Source organism: Nicotiana tabacum, chromosome 1, assembly GCF_000715075.1.
Source record: "Nicotiana tabacum cultivar K326 chromosome 1, ASM71507v2, whole genome shotgun sequence".
Taxonomy (NCBI): Eukaryota; Viridiplantae; Streptophyta; class Magnoliopsida; order Solanales; family Solanaceae; genus Nicotiana; species Nicotiana tabacum.
The window spans coordinates 93492136-93504507 of record NC_134080.1 but is presented as its reverse complement, the minus strand read 5'-3'; positions in this window follow the sequence as shown (position 1 = coordinate 93504507).

Here is a 12372-nt window from a genome sequence, read left to right as displayed (position 1 = left end):
CTAGGTACCCGCACTCACTAGGGGTGTAAAGACTTCGGGAGGGGCCCCTTACGGCCAAGGCGCAATAATAAGCCATCTGGTGGCATAATCAAATAGTCTCTCGGCCTCATAACAAGCCACCTCGTGGCGTAACAAATCAGGGCCTCAGCCTCATAATCATAAATTAGTACCACACTACTGTGGCGCGCAACCCGATCCTATAATATCCTCACAACACAGGCTCTCGACCTCGCTTAGTCGGAAATCTCTCATGCCACTCGGGCAACATTAAAACATGATGCTCAGTCCAAAATATCATTTAAAATATCAAAATGGAGTAAATATGGCTGAGTTATGAAAATAGTAGAATACAGCATGATTGAGTACAAATATAAAGTCAAAATAGTGAGGAAAAATAGTAAAAATCCCCCTAAGGGTTCAAAACAGCTAGCACGAAGCCCAAATATGACATTCAGTCGAAAACGAGGTAATAATTTCCAAAACACAATGATATCAAATGGTTTTCAATCAAATACACGACTCAACAATCATACGGGACGAACTAAGTCACAATCCCCAATGGTGCACGACCACACGCTCGTCATCTAGCGTGTGCGTCTCCTCAAAGTAGCACAACGATGTGAAATCCGGGGTTTCATACCCTCAGGACAATTATTTACAATCATTACTTACCTCAAATCGGTCCAAACTCTAGCCTGTAATTCCTTTGTCTCTCTAATCGGCCTCCAAATGCTCCAAATCTAACCAAAATCAGTTTATTATCAATATACGCTAAAGGAACAAAGCCCAAGCGAAAATAATCAAATTAACTCAAGAATCCCGAAATTGCTCAAACTTGACCCCCGGGCCCACGTCTCGAAATCCGACCAAAGTCTCAAACTCTGACAACCCATTCAATTACGAGACTATCTACACTTGTTTCACTCAATTCCGACTTCGAATCAGCTTTCAAATTCCAACAATTTATTTTATGAAGTTCCACAATTTCCCCCAAATTTACATTCTAAATCTCTACACAAATGATGAATCCAACATTATAATCATGTATTTTACCCAAAATAGAGTTAGAATCAGTTACCCCAATGGTTTTCTTGAAAATCACTCGAAAAATTGCCAAAGCCCGAGCTCTATAGGTCAAAATATAAAATAAAACCCCAAATCTCGTATTTATAGTGCACCTGTTGTATCCCCATCACCGCTGACTGCGGCCCATCAACGCTGACCACGATAAATCCACTGCTACAGCGAGAATTGTTGACTGCAGTGATATGTTTTAGTATTTTGGCCATAACTTTCACTATAGATGTTTAAATTATGATTTTTTTTAGCTTTTTGAAAACTAGCCAAGAAGAGCTACAACTTTCGTTTTTATATCATCTCAATGTTCCTTATATATCAAAAGATATAGGCTTCCAAAGTCAGACTAGTGAACCTGCAGATTGTTTCTTACCGCGGACCACGGACTATTTTTTGCCCTAGCGGTAACACCACCGCCCCCAGCGATAAAACTTCCACCTCTGCTGTATATTTAAGCACCAGAACCAATGCCAGAGTCTCGGTAATGCCCGGACTCGGTCAAAACTCACCGAAACACACCCCATGCCCTCGCGACATCAACCCAAACATACCAACACCTCTCATAACATAATTAAAACTTATTCGAGCCTTCGAATCACTCAAAACAAAACAAAAATACCAAATCAACTTCGGTTTTAAGCTTAGGAAGTTAGGAACTTTCAAATTCCACAAACGATGCCGAAACCTATCAATTCAACTCTGAAAGACCTAAAATTTTGCACACACATCACAAATGACACTACGAACCTACTCCAAATTCCGGAATTCCATTCCAACCCCGATATCAAAATTTCCACTACCAACCGGAAAGCGCCAAAATTCCAATTTCTCCAATTGAAGCCTAAATCTACCACAGGACTCCAAATTACACTCCAAACACGCTCCTAAGTCCCAAATCACCCAACGGAGCTAATTCAATCATAAAAATTCAAATCCGAGATCGAATACTAAAAAGTCAAAACTTGGTCAAACCTTTCAAATTTAAAGCTTCAAGGTGAGAATCATTCTTCCATACTTGTTCAAAATAACTTGAAAACCAACACCGACGATTTACATAATTCATAATATATCATATGGGGCTAGCCATGCCCGAGAACTGGCGAGTGAAGTGCAAATTCTCAAAATGACCGGTCGGGTCATTACATCCTCCCCCACTTAAACATACGTTCATCCTCGAACGAGCCCAGAGTTGTTCCAGAAACCATCAAATCGATGTGTAACCTTACCATGCACATACTCGAGGGTGATCCCACGTCATCATATCTCATATAGGTCTGATAACACAATGTAACTAAAATTTCACAATCCAACCCATCCCATAAACCTTAGAACCACATTCCACTTCTGAAATCATCTACAAGACTAGAATCTCACATCTATACTCTGAATAAGCCCGAACAATATGTAACAAGCCATACCGACAACCTTATATGCAATTACATGATATACGACATAGCTCAGACTCTCGTAGTGATAACTTCTGATAACAACAGTTGCTCAGAACAACCAAATATCGATAATAAACCTCTTATCAAATAAAGCCTCATTCCAACATTTTTGTATACCATTCCTCAGATCAACCATTCATGAAGCCACTTCTCCTTTGGCAAGGACCATAGAAAAATTTTTGAGCTAAACATCGATATTATCCTTCCAACATGCTGAAACCGAATCCATTTGTATTCATTTTAGATCCCAACGATCTCACCTAATCCAACACAACTACTATGGTGACATGGCACATCAGCATAATCTAAAGCCACAACTCGTGCAGTCCGCGCACCAATAAGGAACAATCCGAACGTACTCAAATCATGAAAAATGACTCAAATGAGAGAGTTGTACCGTAATCTTACCACTACCAACACCCAAAATGCTGAGATCTCGATAAACATCATAGAACCAGGACACACGAATTTAACCTGCATGATCATACCTCCACACAGCTTCGCTCCAATGTGTGACCTCATCCAAACACTGGTCCACATGAAACACCTCAAGTCACTATGCTCAAATCGACAACCACGCGCAATTTGATGTCTAGAACAAAAAGCAAATCATCATAACCATGACGAAGCAATTGACATAACATTACACAAACCCGAAAGGACACAACCAATACCCCATCCGCCGAGCAATACCCAATACTCATCCCAGTCGAATTCCATTGAGAGACCCTAACAAAACCGCACCACATGTGCCTATAACCAACAAATCTCAGCGTCTCGCAACACGGAAAGGTAACTCATTAATCTCCCTAGATCACTAATAAGCTCAATAATAATTGAATCAACACATACCTCAATAATACAACTTGGAGTCAACCAAGCCGACTCGAGTTGGAACACACATCCATATTGGCCTACCAACGAACCCCTTATCAAGGAGTCCCTGAAACTGCTCCTTCAACTCTTTTAATTCCGCCTGTGCCATACGAGACGGTGCTCGACACCAAATTAATACCAAAGTCAACAACTGTATCCGGCAACATGCCCAGCAGCAGGAAACAAATCCCGAGAATCCCTCACCACCGGAACTGAATAGATGGTAGGAGTCTCTACACTGATATCCATCATGAAGGCCAAATAAGAAATACAACCATTCCCAGCCATCCACTGGGTCTTCAAAAATGACACCATCCTACTGGGAACATAATCCGTCGAACCTCGCCACTCAATTCGTGGCATTCCCTGCATAGCCAACGTCGCCGTTCTAGTGCAACTGCCAAGCATAAAACGACACGAAGACAACCAGTCTATGCCCAATATCACACAAAAATCTATCATACTAAGCAACAAGGATCCACTCGGGTCTCCAAACCTCCAATAGTTACCACACAAGAAAGATTTACGCGGACCACAAAAGCAACCTAACCTATTTATGAGAACTCCCAGCCTCCAAATCCATAGAGCACATGAATCATAATATCCGATCCCAACTCCACTGTCTGAATATACAACACACCTCTAATACCTAATCATCCCATAAGAGGTACTCCTATAATTTTTCTGTGCCACCAAGCAAACTCGAATATAAGCAGTCGATCAAACAAGAGAGTGCCGCAATACTAATAAAGTATCCTCAACTAAAATACATTGCCCTTTCTGAAATGTATACCATCAAGCCATACCAGTTAGTAATATCATTTACCAAGTCATCAGAAACTGTCCATGCTGCCTAAGAATTTATTCCCCCTTCCTTTCAGAACTGAATTGTGACCTTACACATGAAAATTTCAACCCTACACGACATACCGCATATACCATGTCATCCTATGATAAATATGAGAACTTCGTAATCAACTCTGAGCCACAACAACTACATACTTAACTAGTCAAGAACTTTCCATTGATTCCATGTAGAAGGAAATCACTATACATTCCATGCTCCTCACGCTCGTAGAAAATATACATCTCTAACGGTGGTAGAAACCATAAAGAACTCTCCGAATACCATTTGCACAAAACTAAACTGTCAGGACTGGATCCTTCTCACATCAACCAAGCTACGTAGGCCACTAAAACCCAAGAGCATTGCCGCGAAACACCTGTAGAAACTCATTACCTCGTAAGCACCCAAAGAACTAATCATAACCCTTACCATGCAGTTCCGACCTACTACCAAGATGTCCTATTTGTCCAATTTGCTTCTAAATTTCTTTCAATTGATACTTCTCCTTACCATAATACCGCAATTCCTCCACCCAGTCATACCACACGAGACCAAAGCATAAAACCACACCGCCTAAGGCTTATAAGTCGTTGGATACTCTTTTAAATATTCCTAAAAGCACCACATTCAAAATACCTACCCTGAAGAAACTTCCTGCGAATTCAAAATCATTACCTTCATCTTCCTGATACTGATATATAGAACCCCATAATTGATATAAAAATGCCATAAGTCATGACACCCTCTAATGCAAAATTCAGTTTCTAGCCAAATATACAACGCAAAGATCTCCAATTATTACATGTAAGATCTTGAACCCACTAGAACCATTCTCGAGAGTCATCCACTCTACTCAAACCGCCATTAGACCGATAAAACGGACCGGACGACCTGTGCTCCAATAACATTCTAACACTACATAATGTAACCTCACCTTAATGCAACCAAGAAACTTCTTGTTCTATGCACCGTACATCCTTTACTATTAACAACTCAAGACATTCTGTAATTCTCACAACTCATAAGCATAACATAACCTGTATTGAAATTTCCTTTACTTGAGCCATCCTCGGTCTCAATCTCCAAAAGTCATAACTGATTCACCAACACGCCTCCATCTTGAACCAACATAGCACATAACCGTGCAATCAACTAATCAATAGAAGACTCCCCCATTTGGCACAGAGTCGTAGACCAAAAGACACAATAACTCATAATGCATGCTCTATTACTGCCATAATACCATAGTAAGATTAACTCAATCCTTCACAAAGCTCGTGTAACACAGACCATCTAGTAATTAAATCTTCTGCAAATCTCACATTCACCCTCGTAACAGTCAAGCCCACTCTCTTAAGCGACCCAAATTCAAATTGCAAACATATATTTCACTGGTAAAAGAGATCTTTCGGCAAACAACGCAAGGCTCATACGAACTTCAAAACACTCCAAAGGAGACAATCCACCTACTTCGCCTCAAACTAATAGCTTTTCATACCCGTCCACCATCATAAACATTATGCAATCACCTAATCTTCATGAGTTTGAACTCATATTGTAACATGAAATCTACTCCACTCCCCAACTAGAAAACATGAAAAGATTCTTCACACTCCCATAACTCGGGGCTATACTGTATGCGGTGAAATTAGGAGGATCTATTTCCCTCTATTAAGGTACATTCGGAAAGTCATGTCAGCATCTCGAGGCTATGGGATTAGATCGAGCTCTGTCTCTCGAAGATCGTTTGCGACCCTGCAGAGACTCCGAGGGTAAGGAATCTATCCGTGACCCAGCAAAGGTTATGAAAACGAGGGATTCCCGAGGCAAGCGGCTAGAGTCAATAGGCACTAGTACCATGCCTAGCCGTCCCATCCCCGTGTCCTTTCATTCAATGCACTTTGTAGTATATGGTATTCCCTCTACTATATAAGGGGGATCCATGCCACTTTGTAAGGGACTGATATTGCTCCATTTTCTTCACAAGTGCAACAATATCTCTCTCTCTATTTTCTTTCTAAGCTTGTTCATTCTCACTGGTCCGAGGCTATCTCAATATTCATCGCGTTCTTACTGGTTCTTCATCATATACTTAGTATTGGCCATAAAGAGCCTTGTTTCGTTATATCTTCAATTGTTATCCCATCCCCTACTATCCCCGATAGCTCGAGCATGATCTTGACATCGACCCCGAGATCCTTCATCGATGGACCTGTATCCGGGTAGCATGCCCTTCGATTTGATTATTATCTCGTTTTAGCTTGCATTTAATCTTCAACCTCCATATTATTAGCATCGACTACTCTAACAACTAGCTCGGGAATAGATCACATATTTTTAGAATCCCATTTACAAATTTAATTGTGGTTAGCATTTTCACAGTAAACAGTTTGGTGCCCACCGTGGGGCTAAAAATAATAGTGATTATTTTATTGCTAGTTTCATTGCACAAATGCACATTATCTTTGACACTTTTTCTTGTCGAAGATCCTTTGATTTCAGGTCAAAATGTCCGGCTCGGTAAACGGAGTCAAGAACGACAACCTCGAGAATCATGGGGAAAATGGCGTGGCTGTCCCAATTGTCGAAGCACCACCACTAAATCCCGATAACGCGCCCGAACCGATTCTAGAGGACGCAGACTCATAAGACGCACATCATGTCGACGTGACTTCTCACATAGACAGGAGCGTTCAATATATCGACCAACAGGAAGCCCAACAAATCCCGTCTCGGGAAACACTGGAAGTTAGCCTTCAGGATATTTTTGAAATGTTGCAGGCACAACAGTAGGCTATCGCCCAGCTACAGAGCCATTCGAAGGCTCCTAACACAACGGCATTAGAGACAGCTCCCCCCGCCGAGCAAGTACCGAATGATCAAGCAATAACGGGTCAGTGGCTGACCCCGCCATAGTGAAGATGCTCGAGGACCTCTCAAAAAGGATCATGTCTGGCTCGTGGAGGTTCATGCAATAGTTTTCCCGTGGGGAAGCTATCTCGGAACTAGCTTCACAAAAATCCTGAACCCGGGAACTCCCTAGGCACGATAGGACCTTGGACCCCGATGAGCGCACCACCACTTACACATGCGCGGAGAAAGGCAGCGACCTTCAGAAAGATAAGTTCGAGCTCGTCTCATTGAAGAAGTTCGGAGAAACACTATCAAAAGAAACCATGATGTGGTACCGCAGCCTAGTGCCCGACCTCACATACTCGCTTAACCCAGCGGATTCCTCTGTAGAAGCACACGCCAATGCCATCGGAGCAGTAACAGAAGAGCCCGACACATCGGAGGCCGAACGAAGAGAGAATGAAACACCACAGGAAGTCACGCCTCATTCAGCGATAGGACGAGTGAGATTGTCCCCGGTTTCAGATGACTGGACAACATAGGTCTTTGCCCGAAGTTTTAACGAAGCATGCCCGACGACTCCAGGTTTTTTCAAATGACGCTTAGTCAGATACCCAGCTGAGACCTGGCCGTATTCCCGTACCCGGCACCGTCCATGAATCAGGGCAACGGACAAAAGTCCTGGAACATCTACAGTCCCGGTATACCCATGCAGGCTCCCAGCAAAGCAACAAATGCCAAACAGATGGAGGTACCATCCATGTGCCGATAATGGGAGGAACGTCGCAAGATGCAACCTATCTCGCAACGGTAGGGAAATATTTCGAGGGCCACATCCTCGAGGAACCTTCAGTGGAACTGGATTTGACGAGGCACAACCGACAGAGGAGCCCCACCTAGTAGAATATGATATCAACATTGCTATACCAAATATCATGATCACCATAAGCGAAACCAGGGACGCTGAGCGACTCAGGCCTGTTCGACCAAGACCCTTTCAAAAGAACCACAACCCGATGCGGGAACCGCAGGGTGCGCATGGCCACAGGGTCAAAAATGACCCCCATCTCGGAAAGACGATAGCTGTGCTATTCAATGAAAATCGCCACCGAGTACCATCGAGTGGTCGTGTTCAAGTCCACGACAGTGGAGGAGTGGCAACACCCTCCACGGACTCATAAAATGGAAAGTGAAAATGTTTATCGTCGGGAAAAGATGGGTCCAGGGAAGTACTCCGGAGGACACCCTTACATCTAGGGAAAAAGGCATCGATGCCTCACCTCGGCATCACACTGACGCATTGGTAACCCTCTCCCTCATTTGATCTTTTTCAAATAAAATATGTATTCGTGAATTTAAGTGGTTCAATCATGTAATACAATGATGTCGAACCAAAGTCAATAGGGCGGTTCGGGCTAACAGACCAAATCACTCCTGCATCCTGGATCTCTGGCGAATTCCTAATGGCGAATCGCCACAAAGACCATCCTCTTAATATGGCCCGTATGAGCTCGGGCCAGGACGTCTATCTCTGTATCATCGGAGGAGGCACAAAGCACGAACGTCTTATTCAGACGACCGCTGGCACACTACTCGGAGACAGCGTCAGCCCCATGTCGCCAAAATCATGGAATCCCTCAGAAAGGGAAGAACTAAAATAGGTCGATAGAAAGCAATACATAATGAGAGGAAGTTCTTCACCATATCACGCATCGCCGACACCAATGCCCCCACCCTCAGAAGGATCAAAGGTAAGCAAACCACATCCTCGGCCGAACCTAATAAGGCACAACAGATGTTTGTATCGCGGCTCACACCTCAGAAGGGTAGGAATGTACCGAATCTCAAAGCGTCACCTACGCGTCCCACGGTGAGGAAGAATTGCTTTATTCCCTTATTACTTATATACTAACCTGTATGCAGACAGTTGGCTAGGATTTTCTGAGACTCTAACTCTACCCGGAGACCCTTAGACCTCAGTCGGGCTTCCGCCCCAAAGAGGACCTTGTCAGCAAGATTATTAGCGAGCAACGCACCCCAAAGGAGGATCCAATGAGATCGCAGATGATCTGCTTCTAAAGGCACTATCCCCTCGGGAGGACCAGGAAACAGCAGACTAAACCCTAGTCGGGAATTATGTACCGGATCAAATGGTCCGAGAAGTCTCGCCCACGCGGGCCGATCTCACGACAATGAAGCAATGTATGTCTGCACCAAGCAATAAAAAGATATATTTTTAGCATCTTATTCTCCAAACAAGGAAATCTCAAGTATACCCTCGACAGGGGCTTCTCCACCAAATGCGTCCCGAGATAGTCGGAGACTTAGCGTTACCAATTCAACACTTACACAACCCCAAGGTCGGAACTCCGGGCTCATAAAGCCCCTGTAAGGCAACTCTAAGCTCACATAAAATGGTCTTCACGCTTAAACAAATTCGATGACTGGAAGACTATCGATCATCGCCAATTGCCATGCGCTGGAAAACCTGAACTGTAAGACCCCTAGCGGGCAGACTCGGCGTAACCAAATCTATTCTACAAAAACTGTAAGACCTCAACAAGCATCACAAACTGTAAGACATCAACAGGTATGAATATTCCAAAGTTCAGGCTATACATAGCATTTGTAAGAATCCCAAAAGGGCAAACCCTTGGCGTAGATGCCTGAACTGTCACTCGGAATCAAAAATGGCTACGGCCAAACACATATGACTACGGTGAAAACGTCTGATACAGCCAGAGTAACGCGACTTGGGGATGCCCAACCGCCACTAAACAAAAATTGCAGGCCACTACTTTGAATATACTTCGGAAAGAACCGGTTAAAACAGACTTCCCTCAACGGGCAAAAAATGATCTTCGACCATACCAGCTCCAAATCACAAGGCTTCGACCTACTCACGATCTATGAACCTTTCGAGGTGCTTGAAACATAACTGACAATGACTTGAAATCGAGGTTCTTCCCAGAACGAACAACGGGTCAGGCCAAAATCTTTCAAAAGACATTAACAAACCAAAAACAAAGCCTACAAAAAGCATACGGGTAAAAACAGCGTAAGAGCCATTGTCTCCAGCTAAGCAAGCCTCTGGGCCACATATTAAAAGGTCTCTACGATCAAACAGTGTAAGTGTCATTGTCGCCAACAAATATTTGACAATTTAAAGATTAAAATAAGCTCGAATCGTAGCCTGATTCGGAGACCAGATCCAAAATAGTTAACTATGCAAGCCTCCGAGACACATACTAAAAGGCCTCAACATCCAAAACAACGTAAGAACCATTCTCTACAGCTACAAAAAAATTGACAACTTAAGGGTCAATTAAAGCTCGAATCGCAACGCGACTCGGAGACTGGACCCGAAATGGTTAAATTGCAACATGCCTAAGGGCACGGCATAAATGCCACTGTCAACCAGCCGAGTGAACCTCCGGGCCAAACACATGTAAGGTCAATTCGACCCGAAGCACAAAAGGCCATCGTCATCCGCCCATGCCGGCAGGAAAGAACTTGAGGGTCAATTGAATTAAAAGAGACTAAGTGTCTCAAACCTTACCAAAACTAGTCCGAATGACTTCAAATTTTGCACAAAAGTCACATTCGACATTACGGACTTGCATCAACTTTTAGAATTGCATTCCGACCCCGATATCAAAATTTCCACTTCCGGTCGAATTTTCTTAAAAACCTTCAAATTTCTATATTTAGCCAAATGACTTCAAAATGACCTCCGGACATCCAAATTCACTTCCGATCGCGCTCCCAACTCCAGAATCACCATACGGAGCTATTCCCAGACTCGGAATCCCAAATGGACATCTATAACTCTAAAATACCTTCCAACCCAAATTTATGAAATTCTTCTAAAATACTAACTTCCACAATATATGCCGAAATGCTCACGGGTTATCCAAAACTAAATTCGGACATACGCCCAAGTCCGAAATTATCATACGAACATGCTGAAACTTTCAGATCCCAATTCCGAGGTCGTTTACTCAAAATTCCAATCTTAGCCTTTTTCTTCAACTTAAGGTTGCCGCAATGAAAAGTTTCTTTCCAATTTGACTCCGAATTTCCCGAAATTCAACTCTGACCATACGTACAAGTCAATATACCTTAAATGAAGCTGTTCATGACTTCCAACTGCTGAACGACGCACTAGAGCTCAAACCAACAGGTCGGGTCGTTACAGCGGTAGTCCGCACGACCAGTAAAGATTCGAAATATACGGAAATTTTATTATAGTTTTAATGATTGTATGGAAGGATCTATTCTTTTACCCAAGCAAGGGGCCTGTCTAGGTCTGATACATACTCTTATTGAAGAGGCAAATATGTTTTTATAAAACAAGGAACAAAATACATAATTTGATTATGCAAAGCACAATTTTCGTAAAATTCTTGAGAAATACTGTTTAAATCTTCTTTGCTATAAGTATCAAAAAATCAAGTTTTAAACTGGCTCCATTTATCACTAAAAAATTCCTTTTGAATATATTTTCTTGCCTGTGAACCTGGGCTAAAATCAATTTGGTGTGGAATCATTAAATATCATTGGGGTCGAAATTCATTTCGGATACAGAAAGAATATCATTATTAGATATATTGTCATTGTCTTGAACAATATTTGTTTGTGGGTTAATTTTAACCCTTTCGACAGACTTATTACTCCCCTTTGTATCGATAGTGTGTAACGATGTTGCACGATTTCGAGCTGGACCATAGACTGGCTCGACAGGAGAAATATGTTGAAGAGTAGGTAAAAGTCTATGATTAGAAAACGAATGTCTATTATAAACAGTAGACTTATCATCAAATTGAAAGTTCCCGCCTATGATCCTTTTTCAGCCTGTCGTACAGAGGGGCTAGATCACGAGATAATCTTTTGTAGAACGGAGATATATAATTCAAACTTCCCAAAAAAATAATTTCCCAACTACTTGGACTTTAAATTCAGTTATATCCTCAAGTCAGATTACTAATGACTTGTCAAATACTGATTGTTCGCATGTTACTCAAAACCAGGATGGTAGGATTTGTATTCAATTTGATGATAAGTCTACTGTTTATAATAGACATTCGTTTTCTAATCATAGACTTTTACCTGGTCTTCAACATATTTCTCCTGTCGAGCTTGTCTATGGTCCAGCTCGAAATCGTGCAGCATCGTTACACACTATCGCTACAAAGGGGAGTAATAAGTCTGTCAAAAGGGTTAAAATTAACTCACAAACAAATATTGTTCAAGACAATGACAATATTTCTG